The sequence below is a fragment of the Cryptotermes secundus genome, unplaced genomic scaffold (genome assembly GCF_002891405.2).
Source record: "Cryptotermes secundus unplaced genomic scaffold, Csec_1.0 scaffold528, whole genome shotgun sequence".
NCBI lineage: Eukaryota > Metazoa > Arthropoda > Insecta > Blattodea > Kalotermitidae > Cryptotermes > Cryptotermes secundus.
In genome coordinates this window covers 1,006,231-1,021,599 of record NW_019724748.1, presented here as the reverse complement: position 1 = coordinate 1,021,599, position 15,369 = coordinate 1,006,231, and the positions used below count along the sequence as shown (strand labels likewise).

The following is a 15,369-nucleotide window of genomic DNA, read 5'->3' as shown; positions in this document are numbered from 1 at the left end:
GTCCGACGCGGGCTGCTCGTATATAATCTGTTTTGATGGCTCCTGTAAACAGCTTTGAGTTCACTTGACGATCAGAAGACTCCTATCAATGTTCATACGCATGTACAAAGGTTCTGTAAGCCTTGTTTCAAGGTACATGCAATTCCCCAAGCTTGACTGAACACTTTTAATTCAAGTAACGAAGTGTGTTCTACAACGAAACCATGATTCTCCTTATTACCCTGCCTGACGGGTAAAACAGGATATTTTCACCATTTTGCAAACTCCGTAGTTACAACAGACCCACTCTACGTAACCGAGCGTTCGAAACTACAATAATACAGCATCATCGGCAGTGGATTTGACAATTCTGCAGAAAGTCAGCGATGACTTATAGACAAACTTGATGTCCCCTGTAATACTCAGTTCTCCCCTATGAATCTACTACTGGGTTGTAATGCCGTGCAGTCCCGAGATAGCCCGACGTTTCAGAGGCAAAAGCTGTTTCCATCTTCAGGGTTAAAGAATAAGCCAAGTACGAAGCCAGTTTACTAGATGTTTTTGGTTTCTTCCTCGGTTTATTCTTCGACCCTGAAGATGGAGACGACATGTTCTTTCGAAACGTATGGACGTCTGATCTACTGAGGATGTCTGACTAATCACAGACTAATCCCAAATATTAGCCCTGCATGTGTGGACGGACTGAAGAAAATCACGATAAACCTCGGTCAAGGAGGTCGGTGACATCGCCGAGGTTTGATCCGGACACCTTCCGAATAAAAGTAAGAAGAGTCTTCACTTGATCAGAAGCGTCCGGTGCTCAGTCGCATGTATGAACCTCCTCCTCACGTCTCCACCCGGCGCAAGTCCCTGACGAGACCTGACGGTGGGCGCCTGAGAAAACAGAATTAGACAAGCACATAAGCGAAGCCTGCGTACTGTAAGTGTATTCTCGTGCTTCTGTCTTGTTTCCTATACACCACCGGTATATCTGGTCTGCGACTGGGAGCAGAACGACAATGGCTCAGTTAGCTTGTTGTCAAAGTTACAGTCTCTTCCTTTCCGAGATTACGTTCCTGCCACCTCGCTAAACCCGATACATCCGAGCAAGAAGTATATCCCTTTTAAACGCTCCACATCCGCGGGCTGAAATAACCAATATAATCTTCCTACACAGGGGGGGCGGGAATAAATCATGCAGCCTTCCACTCTCAACATAAACATTGAATACGTGTTATAAATGTTTATGAGATGAGTCAAAGTAAAAAGTTGCTCGTCCAAAATTCTAGTGGCGAGGGAAGTATGCTACTTTCAAGACCATTTTATTTTATGTTCCACAGACCTTCAAAATCGCGATAAAACACATAACTTAAAATAAATTACATGAGAAATTTTTATTATAACCAGATATTGCAACATAGCAACTGTATTTTATTACACCGACGGCATTACTTGACAAGCTTTCTATTTTTTTTAGGCATACAACTCAAATTTGCTCCCCCGTCCATTCACACAGCCTATCTACATTTCTTGTAACAATTAGCCTTCTAAAATAAATCACCCTGTATCACTCGCCATGTTACAACGCCAGACTCAGCCTCTTAATATTGTGTTGTTACTGCCATGTATTCGGGGGTGTGCGTGACTTACAGACGGGTTTTGAATTGATGACCGGATATATTGCACACGTATACAACTTGTTACTACACTTCACAAACCGCTATACGACATGCCATGTCTTCTCTTCTCCAACGCCTTCGACTGTCATCTCTACCGACTTCCTCAGTTCTATCTCAGCCGGCCACTAATCCTCGTTATACGGCCTCGGGTCGGCCCCAACAGAAAACACCCTTGCCTAACAATTCCTCTATTGTTATAGAGGCGTTTTTACCTCAACGTTGCATATAAATGATAGTTCTTCTATTGTTGCGTGCATGTTCATTTCCGCGGGAATCTGTTTACCGAGTCGTTGCCTAGCAATGAACGTCTACTCCGACTCGGCTATTAAGGTTTTCATGCTCATCCATCAAATAAGGAGAATGCCCGAACAGCGAGAAACCAGTTGTTGCAAGAGTCATGAGGAACGTTGTATGAAAACATTGGACATGGCCGTAACACGCTTGTGTACAGAAATCAAATGCTAAGGACGAAGGCTGTAAGTAAAAAAAGCAGAATTTCCAGCTGAGTGTGAAACCATTCAGAAATGCATTTCATTAAATTCTAATGAGAAGATCCAGCATGTAAGAGTACAATGCAAATGTTATCCGACAGTTTGTGCCTTACTGTGCAAGCTTCAATATTCCACAGGAGTTTTGCACGTCTTGGAGCTGCGCGGTAGACCCCAAGTTCTAAATTTCGGTCTTCTGGAATGTGCGGCCATGTGCTCCGGTAGATGAGTACCAGGGATTCGAAGGAACCTGCTGCCTCCATCTTCAGAGAAGAATCTTTTTTGGTACCCACCTACTAGACTACAAGACCTCAACTTTCCCCCAAAAATGTTTACCCATTTGTGTAAGCTTGACGATAAAACATGAAGGATTTCTAATAAATGAAAACTGGTAATTTGAGTGCATCGATCACACATACATGAAACAGAAAATGTTTTAAATAAAAATTACAAACGAATGTTCTTTGCGATGCGCGCCTATTTTTAGGAGTATGATAAAATTATATTTGAATTCTTATGTCGCTCTTAATAAGCATTCACAAAATCGGAACGTACGCAACGGATCAGAAGCGCTTTCATACAAGGGCATTTTACGCAAAGCCCCTACTCGTTCGTCGGATTGGAGATTCTCAAGCGTAGCAGGTTCCTCCGAAACATCGGCAAGATTCTAGCAGACTACATGGCATCACGTTCCAGAAAACAATATTCCACACAATACAAAACAGAAGCCATGTCCTCTCAGTTCTTCAGGACCGAGTAGCAACTGCAGTCACAAGCAGCCGAAGGTCCGACTGTTATACGCTTTTCCGTTCACCTGATTGCAGAGATTATGTGGGACAGCGAGGGGGTTGCGAAGTACGTACTCGTGACCTGCTCCCGGAAATGCCTGGAAGGGCCCGGATTTGATTAGGGATTCTCTAGAATACAAATCAGCAGAACTAATTCCGCCCGGAGATACCAGGAGAGTCAACCACAATGGCTGATTGCAAAAGAAAAATCCGGGGTTATATAATCACTTCATAAAACACTGCCCAAGCACCAATTTTTGCTGCTTGTAGCTTAACGGCCCCATCTATTCTGTCCGACGGAGAACTCGTTAAGGAGATTAATTGGCAAAAGGTGAGGTGCGGAGCAGAAGCGCTCAAGAGACGCCCAGAGCAGGCGCACGGGTTCAGGTGTTCCATTATGGGAAAGATAGGCTCAAGCTGTGCCATTCTTGCAACGCATCCAACATTTTAGTGCACTCTCGACAAGTCTGCCAATTAGGCATTAGATTGCTGGACGTTCCCGAACTGAGAAACAAACTTCCTGTTGTGTATGATGGTTCTTCACGATACGAACGCACATTACCTGTCTATCTACGGCTCTACAGCCCTTGTGGACATGGCAGCTTCTTCAGTTACTTAATCCTATACATAGTCCCTCGCAAGGCCGCTACCTGCACACAGACATCCATGCCTGCAATTGGATTCGAACCCACGATCCCAGTGTTCGAGGTAGTGAAGACAGTTCACGCCTTAGACCGCGCGGCCACCGTGATCGGCGAAGGTACAAAAGAAGGACGAACTAACGGCCTACGCAATAGGACAGCGCGGACCGTGCTGATTCTGACGATGCTGTTAGTATTTTGATACAATTCTGTGTGTGGAGCTGCACAATTCGCTACCGAGAGCCCTATTCAGGTCTCCGGAATATGAGACAATCACGCCAAACTGGAGTCGTTTAATAAACATCGATCTAGTTAAAAGAAGAAACCATTTGGGGTTAGATTTCATTTATTATTAAATTACCATATATGGAACTTCTGTTTCGTGTTTAGGTGTCGGGTTCGAATCTCGGTCCGAAGATCGCAGAATTCATCATTGCTTCCAGGCAAGTTCTGAGGCAACACCTTAAAATTATGCAACCATATATTTCGTGCGCATCCCTTCAATCTACCATTCAGTAATCAACCTATCACTTGACGCTACAGGTCTGTTACCTTGGCAACTGAAAGTATACAAATACTGATTTTATGGATATTAACCATCGCCCTGTTTCTTTTTTATTATTTACGTTCCAGAGACTGGACTCTTGTTTCTGTTCCAACCGTTACAGTTAGTCCCTATATCCGAAAGCCTTTTACCTGAAGACGGAGACAGAATCTAGTCTCCGAAACGTTGTTTTGAAATAACAAAATAGGACAATGGATAATGTCCAAAAAATCAGCAATTGTAATGATATAGCATCGTCACAAACTTTTAGATCTTGACTGAAAATACAGTGAAGTAAAGTAATACACGAGCTACACCCGCGAGCCGTAAGAAATTGGTGCGGGAGGACAGGCACCTCGGGTACTGAAACTCGTGAGCAAGTAGTGCCCACAGAAGTGGCCTGGCGAGTGTATCTCTTTGCCAACATCCAGTGTTACTTACACACATCATTAAGTTACACGTCGGAGACGGAAAATAAGTAAATGCAATTACTGATGAGTTATGGCTTCTGGAATAAACACAGTGCAGTCAGTTGAAACTTGGCACGGCGTCAAATCCCAGAAGAAAGAGCTCTTCATAACCGCCGCTGTGAGAACCTCAAGCCCTATAACAATTATTAACCACTCACGAGGCGTGTTAACAAAGAAATGAGATTAATTTTCTACAAAATCAATTATTCAATTATTCGTCCAAATCAACATTGTCCCCTTCAAAACAGCATCCCTCTGATGCAACACACATGGCCCAGCGAAACTCCCATGCCTCGTAGCTGATTGGAAGGCAGCTTCTGTAAGGCTCTCGGTGGCCTTCGTTACAGCCCTCTGAACGCTCTCAAGTGTTTGAAAATAACAGCCCTTGACTCCCGAGTTTAATTCTGAGAACAAGCAGAAATCACAAGGTGACAAACTGGAAGCACGGGCATGCACTCTTTCTCCAGAAATTCAGGAACTGACAGTGCAGTGTGTGCGGGCGCGTTGGCCTGGTGAAGAAGCTGACGGATCCACTCGTCTGCAATTTCCATTCCATTCGCATCGCCCTCCAGGGCTCATTCACTGTTACACCAGGAGGTACACATTCTTTACGAACTACACAGCGAGATTCGAAACAAAATGATGACATTGCCTTGATTTTGTATTTGCTCATGTTTTGGAGACTGGCGTGTGCCGCTCCTCACTCTGCCTCTTGGTTCCCTGGTTCAGTTTCGAGCCGTTCCAGCATTTCTACTGACATTTCGTTTCAACGAACTTTCTGATCCTCATTCCGGTTTCTTGGAACCGTCTTTGCACACGCTGTTCTCGTGTTCAGCTCTAGTGCAACCGCTTGCTGGGCCCTGCAGTCCTTAATCATTCCAATTGTCAAACGTCCATCTTGACGAATGGTAGCCCTCAGAGGCCGAGGTTTGTGCCTGTTCTCATGGAGACTGGGTGTCCACATCGCCGTTTACAAAGTCCCTGTGCCACCGAAATATTTGAGCACGTTACGAAACGCTTTGCGAATCTTTTCGTACGTGTCGGTAGCGCCGTCCCGCAGCTTGACACGTCGCTTGAGATTGTTATTCTCCGTTTCTGTGGCGCTGTATCAGACACAACAGGGCCACACGTGTTCGTGCCAGCAGTTCGAACTTGGACTGAAGGTAAAGGAGGAACGTAGCTGTCATCTCGTAACGGTCTCGGCGCCGCAGTGTTGCCAGTTCTCGCTCTATAAAATTACTCTCATTACTTTGTTAACACACAATACTAACAGCAGAATAGGCCGCGCCATAGCTCGTGCGGTTAGTCGCTGGCTTCCCACCACGGCGGCCCGGGTTCGATTCCGGGTCTGGTCAAGTGGGATTTGTGGTGGACAAAGTGGCGCTGGGGCGGGTTTTCTCCGAGTACTTCGATTTCCCCTGCAAATCTTCATTCCACCAAATTCTCCATCATCATAATCACCCGGGGCAGATACAATAGGCCGATCAGTGGCTGCCGCGCCGAGTGGACCCAGTTGGACTCCACCCCCCACTAAGCGAAACAGCAGAATAAATGCCCATTACATAGGGTAATGAACCTACTCGTAGTTTCTCCTGTGCAGCTCCCGGCTCTCATTTTGTAAATTAGCATTCTTCTGTGTTCATCATATTAATCCTGTTCACTACAATACAAAGTAGACCTCCGTTCTTCACATCAGCTGTAACCACCGCGTGGTGTTGTCATGCTTTTTCATTAATATGATATTAGTTTATTACTTTTGTCCCTCCATTTGGCTTCGAAGTGCCATCCTTCTAGGTACAGAGAACGCTGAACTATGTAAAGGCCTATCTAAACTGTCTTCTCCTGTTGTTAATCGCCTCTGCGAGAGAAATTTAACAGCGGAAGTTTGAGCAACATGTACAGACACCATAAGCTTACTTGACAGTGTCGTCGTACCCTCTCAGCTGCCCCATCCTGTTCAACAGCAAGAAACAGAACTGGCTAATGCGGCAAAGTCAGATGGGTCAGAACGCAGACATCCCAGCGATGGCTGTCTGTTGCTGCTGCACGGTAGCGAAAACTATAAAAAGGTAAAGCTGTCCATGTGACATGCCATGAAGGTCCATAGGGTTGTGAGACGTCGAGGTTCCCACATTTTCTAGACAATCTGCTCACAGGTGGTGGTGAGGTGGTCAGCCTTACGCTCCAGCCGCCCTTTACACCCAGGAAGATTCATGGTATTCATTTCTGTTAGAGGCAGAGTTGAACCCAGGGCCATAGAGCATAGGTCAATTGAAAAATCCAATGCCCTCATTGGGAATCGAAGCCACGACCTTCCGGCTTGTAGTATAGTCTATACGCCTATTAAACAGAAGTAGGAGAATAAATAAAAGTAAATTGTCCTGTGCTAATTAAGAATCATGACAAAAAGGCGTATGGCGGAATGAGGATACAGCTCTACGTATTCTTCTTACCATCGGTACCAGACGGAGTCAGCGCACGGCACCCACGGGACACAAGGTTGGCTGAGCTCCAGAGTCTGTTTGGAAGCTGTAAATAAGAAAACATATGATATCCCTACCGGTAAGTGAAACCGCGATTTCTCGCTCGTCCAGCCCGTAGACTGATCACTATACCAACTGAGCTAATGGGAAACTTACGAAGAGCGAAGGGTGCACTCGAATAAAGCGGAACACTTTAAGGGCTTTACATGTGAAATTGTAATACTGCAAATAAAAATGGATTAACATCTCACGCCACAGTACGGGTATACCCCATTTACACGTCTTCCTGCATCCGCATGCGTCTCATTCTGACAGGAAGCTCCTAAACTGCACAAAACCCTTGCTCAGTACCTCCATCCCATCACAGTGGCCGGCCGCGCGGTCTAAGGCATCACTGTCTTTGCCCAGTCGAACACTGGGGTCGCGGGTTCCAACCCCACTCAAGGCATAGATGTCTGTGTGCGTTTATTCTGTGTTCGTGTTCTTCTGTGTCTAAGTAGTGGCCTAGCGACAGGCTGACCCCCGTCCAAGGAGTCCTAACGCCTGTATATAGATTAAGAAACTGAAAAGGTGGCCAAAACCCAATAAAGGCCTGCAGAGCCATAATTTAATACAATACTCGGAGAACTTGAGTCATTTCAGAACATTTTAACGCTAATTCATGAATTGTAATGTCTTTCCCATATCAGCTACTAAGTTTACAATTCAAAAACAAACTCATCCGTTCCCTAACGTAATCACCAAGTTAAACAGTGCGTCTATCAAAGTACACACACAGGCACGCACATATACGTTTCACGTTTCCCAGGAAAGCAATTATCACGTCAATTAGGTACATATCTGTACACCTAGACTAAGGAAGAGACGGTCGACTAATCCTGGGCCGCAAGTCACAAGTTCCGCCTGGAAGCTGATGGTGCTGGTATATGCTCTTCATATGGAGATAGACTGTTGCCGTGACCACGCACAGGGTACTAATGTGGCCCATCCCACTTTGCCCCACCTCTAAGCATTTTGAGACCGTGTGTAAAGGAGGTTAAGAATGCTTCCTTCCCTCTCGTAAGTTACAGGACGTGGCCGGAATATTAAGCGTGTGAGCTACCTTAAACGTCTGAATCCTCCTGACGCACACACACACTGAGAACAGACGCGGCATCTTCATTTGTGCGTGTAGGAGCCATGCCTTGGACGTGCAGGAATACTGCAGCTACACGGAAGGCATTTGCGCCTCACACTTGTTTCAACGCTATTCCACAAATGTGAACCGAGTGACACCAGACAACAGTAGCTTATTTAACAACGTTCTACCATCTATGAGATTATGTAACATCGAGAGAGTAAGTATACTTGTAAAAAGGTAAAGTTGTCCCTGTAACAGGCCGTGGAGGTCCATAGGGTCGTGAGACGTCGAGGCTCCCACATTTTCTAGACGGACGGCTCACAATGGCGGTGAGATTGTCACCCTTACTCGCCGGCCGCACTTTACTCCCAGGATGATTCCTGGTACTCATTTCTCTTAGAGGCTCAATCGAGCCCAAGGCCACAGTGCGACTGGAAGGCTTAGGTCAATTGAAAAATCCAATGGCCTCATCGGAAATCAAACCCACGACCTTCCGGCTTGTAGCACAGTGCCTCAACCAACTATGCTAAAGTGTATCTCTAAGTAAACTCATCTTTAAAATGAATTGGAAAGGATTTTATACGATGCATTTCTAAACAGCATTCCATTATTAGCTTGGAAGGATTGTGGAAAGCCACAAACAACCTCAGTGGTTAAGATCTAAAAGTTTGTAATGATGGTCCATTAGTAAAAATATTACGTGTCTGGTCATTATCCAGTCTCCGAAACGTTGTTTTGAAATGTAAACGGGACGATGGATAATGTCCAACGGCGCCACAGTGGAACTAAGTACTATTCGAACACAAATACAGTGCACGCCTTACCGTACCTTATTTTAAAACAGGCCACTACCATTACTCTTCAACCCTTTCCAGTTACTTGTGCACAATCTTGCTTGTTTGTTGTCCATAAATATTGTGACATGACGCCTAAAAGCCGGAAGAGCGGAGCCAGAGCCAGACGTCCGTTGATGAGCAACGGTTAAGTTTTCTTTATGACAGCACGAAGGAATCGTTACCAGGTAACAAGTTGCTAAATACGCATTACCGCGGCAACGAACGCGCAGATTACAACAGACGAACCGTTCAAGTGTGTGTTCTGTTCGCGGTTCGCGCCGGGTAACGCAATATGCGCCAAAAATGAAATAAGAAATTCGCTACGATAAAAATGTTGTAAGGGCTGTTACCGGTATAACGTGGTAGCTACGAGACTACGACGGTTGTCCGGAGTGTGGCACTGCCTACTGGCATAGGTCTAACTCAGAAAACTGGTACATCATATTTTACCTGTCGCCCAATTAGATGAGGAAGTGCACACGGCTAACCGATAACAATCTCGACTTGTACAAAAGTACCAAGAGCGCTTCCTTCGGCAAGACAACATTTGGCTTCGTATGTTCACGGTAATCGTTCTGTCACGAGGAAAATCTACAACGAAAATATGAACAGTTGACAACCGCAATAACATACCTACTGCTAAGGGCATAATTGTCGACTGTTCACAAAACCGTCTGTTGCAACGGTATCGAATTCTGCTTAAGTGGCAGGGGCAACAGGGGTTCAGAAACGAGTGGCGTTAAACGATGAACAACACAAAATTAGCTGTGATGGCCGGATAGCTCAGTCGGTATACAAAACAGGCTATGGACTGGAGGACCGAAGAATCGAGGTTCGATCTCTTCTCCACGGCGTCCAAATCGGTCCTGGAACACAGCCTCCTACACAACGGGTACCAGTCGCTGCACCCCGGAGGAAAAGCAGCAACGGCGTGAAGCTGACCACATATCTCCAACCACTGCCTACGTTAAGAATGCGTGAAGCTATACCTCCAGTCACCAATACATCCACACGGATTGGTGCTTAATTAACTAACCCCAGGGATAACGTTAGCTTTTGCACAAGCGAAATTTGTATGCACGGAATGACACTTTACTTCAAAAAGGGCAATAAGGATGGCAGTGTACGCAATTATACCTTTTGGTGAAGATGGCCGGAGTCAAGGCGACGTGCCAGAAAATGCACAGAAAGAAGGTGCACTGGTTCGACGAAGAGGGAGATTAAAGAGGCTTTGAGGGAATTTAAAGAAAAAAAGATGACGTAAGTAAAATTAATCGAACTGTATCTAATCTTGAAGTGATGCAGACATACATGTATAAGCCTCCCGCACTGCTAGTTCTGCAGAATAACTGGCCTTGTTCGCGGTTCATCTAGCGGCACTGTCGTTATCTGTTGAATGGTACGAGGAGATGCGAATAATGAATTGGAAGGGATGCGAAAGGAAGCGGTCGCGGCCTAATCTGATATATTACCCCGAAATTTGTTTGGAGGGACTGACAAAAACCATAAAAACCTCATGACAGTCGATCTCCAGGCCGATATTTGAACCCAGAACCTCTCAAATAGGAAGCAAGAGTTTTATTATCCACTCCAATGAAAAATTCGGCATGAACAGACCTTCATATAAATAAAAAAAAAACACGACACATCCCCAAGCACGTCTGAGCTTATAAAAAGCGTACCTAATGGCTCTACTTCGGGACCTCGTGTTGCCACAGCACCCCTTTGTCCCACTGTTGCTTGCAAATCTGTATCATACAGTACCAGCAGCCAAATGTCCCCGCATGCCCCCGTCGTGTCGGGGCGGTGGATGAACCGTGTACAACTTGTACAACGTGCGGATCGCTTTGAATGTAAAAAGCCACTTTTGTCAGCTACAAGCAACCAATGAATATGACCTACATTCTTTTTCCGAGCACAACACCCTAGCTGCAACATAATTTCGCATTCTGCACGTCTGCAGCCAGTTACAATATACAAGTCACAATAGGCTCAAAATGCCGCAGTATTTCATTCACGTTACTCTCGGATATACGCAATTGCAAAGTAATGCACACAAAAATAAGCTCATAAATTTACAGATACGTAGCAAACAAATTTGGGGCAGTGGCGAGTTAAGCTCGTCCGCCCAGCATAGTGCAGTGATCCATAACCGGACCACAGAGTCCGAAGCCACTAATACGCACATCAGTTACTGGGTGCAACCTTCCACACGGTGTAAACTGAATTCAGAAGTGTAATCTTCTGGGTTTAACGCGTGTAGCTCAGAGACAGCCCGACGTTTAGGCGGAACATATCGCTCCCATCTTCGGGGTCGAAGGGTAAGCAAAAGAAGAATGTTGTCACCTGCTTCTGCTAGTTTCGTAAGTGGCTTACTATTCGACCCTGAAGATGGAGACGATATATTCTTCGTAACATCAGTCTCTCGCCGAGCTGCACGGTGTTAAACCCACATACAACAACGGATCAATGGAAACAGCAGCTACACATAGGAATTGTCAAATATTCTTTCGAATCTTTTAAAGACATTTCACGGTTATTTTAAATAGCCTATCAATCGCTCTATTTTATTTCACACGACATGCGTCGAGAACTGGGTCAGAAAACGAAGGAAACAAGTAAACATACAAGCTTTCTCCGGCCAAACCAAACGATTATGGTTATGTCGTTTCTATGACGTGAACATCTTTTCGTTTCCGAAACATCTACATTTAGTAAACTGAGTATAAAACTTTCCATCTGATACTTATGTAACCTTAAGGGGCACGCGGTAGCGTAGTTGGTTGAAGCACTATGCTACAAGCCGGAAGATGGCGGGCTCAAGTCCCGATGAGATCACTGGATCTTTTCAATTGACCTAATCCTTCCAGCCGCGCTGTGGCCCTGGGGTCGACTCAGCTTCTAACAGAAATGAGTACCAGGAATATTCTTGGGGATAAAGGGCGGCCGGGGCGTAGGGCTGACAGCCTTGCCGCCATCTATGAGCCGATTGCTAGAAAATGTGGGTGCCTCGACGTCTCACAATGCTATGGGCCCCCACGGCCTGTTACACGAATAGCTTTACTTACTTTTTTACTTTTACTTATGTCACCCCCTCACTACAATTTTGCTGACAAGCGAAATCCGGTACTGCACGATATATGCTTCCATCTTCGTCCGATTGCTATGCCTTGCTCACCGCGGATTTCAGAGACGGGCTGGACGAGCGAAGGGTTGGAGTTCGAGTACCGGTAGGGGCCAAGAATCTTTTCTTCTCCATGTCGCCCCCACCGGCTCTGGGGCCCAAGCAGCCTCCTATCCAATGGGTACCGGGGGTAAAACGGCCGGGGCCTGAAGCTGACAACTCACTTAAGGCTAGTGCCGAGGTGATGAAAATGTGGATCTATACATCCACTCCCCTACACGCCTTCGTGGAGTAATGCTTAATTAGTTAAGCACAGGGACAACTTTATCTTTATGGGGCAGTGGAGATTTAACAGATCCGCGCATCTGTAAACTCGAAACAAGATGAAGGTGGAGTGGTCAGCTCTACGCCCTTGCCGTTTTATCTCAGAGAAACAGCCCCCGGTAAACGTTAAAACTATCCCTGTAACGGGCAGTGGAAGCATATAGAGTTGTGAGACGTCGAGGCTTTGCACCCAGGCAGAGTCCTGGTGCGGCTGGAAGGATTAGGTCAATTGAAGAATCCGAAGACTTCATCAAGAATCGAACCCGCGACTTAAAGGCTTATAGCATAGTGCCTCAACCAAGATCCCCCGGTGCCCATCGGATAGGAGGTTAGATGGACGCTCTGGAGGCCATAGAAATGTCTTGGATATCAAAGGAATTAAACTCTAATTCTGCCCAGTCGCTGAACCGACTGAACTACTGAACTCGGAAGTTAGAACTCGCCTAGAAGCGCCAGAACCGCTCAGCAGGACACCTGCTGCTCGTTACTCATGAGCACATGCAAACTAACGCCAATTAAATTACGAAAACGCGGTTCACATTCAAGACTCGCCCTTCTCACTTGTGTACTTTGTCCACATCTCGGCAGAGAATCCGCCCTCTCGTTTCATTCGACGCTATACAACCTTGGCACTGATACAGCGATGTTAAACATCAGACAAATTACTCAACATATGCAGCAGGAGAGCATCGCTGTCCACCTGACTTCGCACCTGGAATCTTCAGCAACGGACTATACGATCGATTTTCAACTGCTTGTCATTCGAAGATCATAAGGAGGACCTTCCTAATTTGTATTCTTAGGGCGATCAACTGAAGAAGATGCACAACACTTGTAGCATGCTTTGGGGAGATGCGACAAACATGTGCAAAACTTTTGTAGGACAAAAAGGAGGAGGGAAGACCTCTTGGCAGACCAAGGTTTAAATGGAATAATATTAAATTATTCTTAAAGAAGTCGGTTGTGATGGTGTAGACTGAAAATGTCCAGCTCAGGACAAGGTCCAGTAGCAAACTCTTTTTAATGCGGTAATGAACCTTATGGTTTTATGAAAGCAGGGAATCTCTTGACTAGTTTAACAACTATAAGTTTTTCTCTAGAAGAATTCCACTATATTATCTTGGATATTAGACCTGCGGTTATAACACACAAGTTCATTGAATGTAAGATTTGAGGCTTTCACGGCGGTGACTATGAAGAAAGCAGTCTTCTGGGATTTGGCACCGTGTATATGTGGTGTTAACCAACGTTTCGGATGAACGTATCATCTGCTTTTACCGGTTCTCACGGTATCTTCGCTTGCGGATTTCTTACATTATTTCCTTCTACCCTGAAGATGGAGGCGATAAGTTCCTCCGAAACGTCGGTCAACACCACATATACACGGTGCCAAATCCCAGAAGACCGCTTTCTTCAAGTTCATTTAATATTTACCGCATTTCAGTCAAAGAAAACCCGATAAAAATTCGTTGTGATCGCCTTTAATGTGTATAAAATTGTAAATCTGCAAACCGTATTACTTTGAGCTGCCTATCAGGACATTTACCGCATGCCCACATGGCCAGCAGTTTCGCTTACACTGTCACGGTATAACTCGACGGAAGGAAAATGGGTGGGCTACAGAATAAGAGAGTTAGTATGGGTTCTCTTTATGTTTCTTCTTCACATTAGCAAGAAAAGCGATGGGGCCAACAAGGAATGCAGGCCAACTAGAAATAACACACATCAATTGAAATTGCTTGGAGAAATTCCAATCAAAGGGATCCACCTAATAAGATCAGCTTGATATTAGCGAGACTCAGATCTGCAGACCATAAAAGTAAAGTTTAATTAGTTTCACCTCAGAGTGATGGCAAACTCAATCGAATTAGAGCTAGAACTGGATTTCCTCAGCTGATTTATCGTCACGCCATTCCGCCTCATTATTATGAACGGAGTTCCTTATCTGCCTGCGTAGGCTCAAAATGGACTGTGAACCCACACATGCCATGAATTATCTCAAAATCCAATACCGACTTTCGGGCATATGTACATGACTCATCAGCCAAATGAAGGTAAAAATAAAATGTGACGCTATCCATGTAACTGGCCGTGAAGGCCCGTAGAGGCTCACACATGTTCTAGACCATCGGCTCACAGATGGCGGTAAGGATCCTAGCCTTAAGCGCCGGCCGGCGCTCTTCACCCCGAGGAAAATTCCTGGTACTCATTTCTGTTAGAGGCTGAGTCGACCCCAGAGCCATAGCGCGGCTGGAAGGATTAGGTCAACTGATAAATGCAGTGATCTCATCGGGAATCAAACCCGCAACCTTCCGACTTGTAGCATAGTGCTTCAACCAACTACGCTACCGTCTGTCCCCTTAACCAAATAAAGCACAGAGGTTAAAGTGGTAGTTGTACCAAATATATTGTCGCGTGTTGTTGTTTACAATCTCACAATTACTGCCATCTGCAGTATCACAATTACTTCTTCTGCTGCAGTCAATGTCATTCACTCGATACAACTCAGCTCGGCGACTGCTAGATTGCAACTGACTGGTTAATCGTTACTCACTAGTAACTCACTCGTAACTGGCTCAATCCTCACTACTGAATAGTCAGAGTCAGAGTCACGTTACCACTGACGGTCAGTCAGTCTGTCTGTCTTGGTGTCGAGCCCCAGCTGGGGCTCATGACCAGATATTTCTTTTGTATGAAAGTTACTGTCCTGTCCATGTGTAGCGCCCTCTCTGACGAGAGGTCGGGTCTGTCATTTGTTAGTCAGTCTGTAGTAATTTGTCCATTGTCTGTATTTACACATATTTGCAATACATACTTATATAAATGTACAATATTTACACGGCCTCCGTCAGTCCAGGCTAGGTACAGCAGATTATGCCCTTTTATATATATA

General features: G+C 45.4%; 1 protein-coding gene across 6 annotated transcripts in view; it reads right to left on the bottom strand.

The window, feature by feature from the left end:
• LOC111862894 (protein-tyrosine sulfotransferase) overlaps positions 1-15,369 on the bottom strand; it is a 193,776-nt gene that overhangs the window by 137,876 nt on the left and 40,531 nt on the right. For 2 of the 6 annotated variants that reach the window (XM_023848690.2, XM_023848695.2), the window contains exon 2: positions 7,043-7,118. The exons of the other annotated variants lie outside the window; for them this stretch is intronic. The gene's annotated coding sequence lies outside the window, so the exon portion shown is untranslated. The remainder of the gene's footprint in view (positions 1-7,042; positions 7,119-15,369) is intronic. 6 annotated transcript variants of the gene reach the window in all.